The 2,432-nt window shown below is 32.7% G+C and overlaps 1 pseudogene; it reads right to left on the bottom strand.

The window, feature by feature from the left end:
* Positions 1 to 2,113, bottom strand: part of LOC106144464 — a 9,689-nt pseudogene extending 7,576 nt beyond the window's left edge.
* Positions 2,114 to 2,432: the final 319 nt, after the last annotated feature.

Here is a 2,432-nt window from a genome sequence, read left to right as displayed (position 1 = left end):
GAGGTCTGGTGCCCCCTTCTGGCCTGCAGACATGCCCACAGACAGAATATTGTATACATAATAAATAAATAAATATTTAAAAATAAAATAAAATAAACACTTATAAAAAAAAAGAAACAATAGCAGAACATACAGACACCCATGGAATGGGAGAGAATCTATACCTGTGACACTTGGGATAGGAGCTTATATCTAGAATTTACTGAGAATTACACAAATTAAATACCAAGGAAATAAAACTGTTTATTGAAAAATGAGAAAATGAGCTAAATAGAAATGTTTCAAAGACAGACATTCAAATGGCCAATAAATATTACAAAAAAATATTCAGAACTCCTAAAGTGCCAGCAAAGAAACACAAACTAAAACTACTTTGAAATACTATATCACCCCAAGCAGAAAGACTGATATCAGCTAATCTGACAACAAATGATAGAGAGGATGTGGAGAGAAAGATACTCTCAGTAATTGCTGGTTTTGTGTGTGGTGTGTGTGTGTGTGTGTGTGTGTGTGTGTGTGTGTGTGTGTGTGTGTGAATTAATATTGTCATTGTGGTAATCATTTTAGATCTCATTCTAAAAATTAAAAAATGAAACTAATGTATAACTCAGATATTTCAGTCCTGGGCATATAAGACAGAGAACTCCACATCCCATTATAGAAAAATTTACACCCCATATTTACTACTGCTTTATTCACTATAGTAAAGTATTAAAGTCAAAATATTTACCTATGGACAGATGACTGGATAATGAAAATAATATACATATAAAATCGAATGTCATTCAGCTGAAAAGAAAACTGCAATAAAAATTGCAGAAGAATGGTTGGACTTAGAATGTGTAATATCAGTGACGCAGTGTCAGAAAGAAGAAACCACATTTTTCCTCATCTGCAAAAACTAGCCAATAATATGCACATATGAGAAACAACATACATGTGCACACAGCAGAATATGGAAAAAGGTAAATAAGAAAGGTTGAATGTCAGGGTTGAGGTAGGATTGAATGCAGACCATGAATACAAGTTATGAAAAAAATAAGCTAATTGCTTTTCTAGCTGTAATTATGTAACAGTTTTTGTCTTTTTTTTTCATGGTGAAAATATAAAGTTCCTTAGAAAGCTCCGGAGCTTCTGTTCCCAATGACTATTCTAATTATATAAAAGTACATTGAGATGTAAACTCTTTGGGTCTGCTTAATTTCAGTATGTAATTATTTGTTTCCATCTTTGTAACATTTTTATAATAAAGTTAAAAATATCAGAAGCAAAAATTAAAGGCTTTCAATATCTCAAACTATAACATTTTTATAAAAGGAACTGGCAAATGGATAGTGACAATGTGGACACAATAACTGACCTGGGACATGTTTATTAGATAATCTTTTCATTTCTCTTCTGTGGATTTCTCTTTAAGGAATGGTGAATAGGGCTTGCAGTTCTTTCATAGAAGGGGTCAAAAAGAAAAAGCAAAAGTTAATACTGAATGTAATAAAGAACAAGGAACCACATGAAAAAAAACAAAGCAACAGAATTCTACCAGGTGTCTTGACAATGACCTCAAAGTCAGAAGAGCATGGAATGACATTTGAAACTTGATGAAAAAAATCACCATCAACCATCTTGTTGGACCCAAAATAACATTCTCTTAAAATTGATGGAGACGTGAAATGAATACGTGCATTTCAAGATAGTCTCAAGTTAAAACACAATTCACTTCAGTTAAGCAGCACTGCAGATAATAGAGACAAGGCACACACAAAAGAATCAGAGGAAATTTCCATAAGTACATGTGAAACAATAAATTTCATGTGAAAAATGAATATATACAGGAGAACTGCAAAGTAATCATCCATGAGCAAGCAGCAAACCACTAATTCTCACAAAAATGGAAGAATACTATGAATATTCCAACCAGCAACAATATAAAAAGCAAAAGCAAAGAATAAAAACCTGTAAACAAATATCTAGCCACTCTGGAAATCAATACAGAAAACCCTCAATTAAATAAACAAATTCTCATCTTAAATTCAGCCCATGACCCAGCTGTTCAACTCCTTGGCATATGCTCAAAAGACTCAACATCCTACTCCACAGTCACTTGCTCAGCCATGTTTACTGCTGCTCTACTCACAATAGCTACAAAAGGGAAACAATCTAAATGTCCTTCAACTGACAAATGGATAGTGAAAATATGGTACACATACGCTATGGAATATTATTCATCTGTAAAGAAAATTGAAACCATGGGCTTTACCATTTAGCTAAAGGATGGACGTAGAAAAGGTAATATTGAGTTAAGGTAACCCAGACCCAGAAAGGCAAACAGTGCATGTTTTCTCATAGAAAGTTCCAAATCTTCAGATGTGAGTATAAAACGTAGAGTAACTGCAGAATCTAAAAAAAGTAAAAAAAAAAAAAAAAAAAAAAAA

This window comes from Microtus ochrogaster, unplaced genomic scaffold (assembly GCF_000317375.1).
Source record: "Microtus ochrogaster isolate Prairie Vole_2 unplaced genomic scaffold, MicOch1.0 UNK134, whole genome shotgun sequence".
In the NCBI taxonomy this organism is placed as follows: Eukaryota; Metazoa; Chordata; class Mammalia; order Rodentia; family Cricetidae; genus Microtus; species Microtus ochrogaster.
This window is presented reverse-complemented; position numbering and strand designations above follow the sequence as displayed.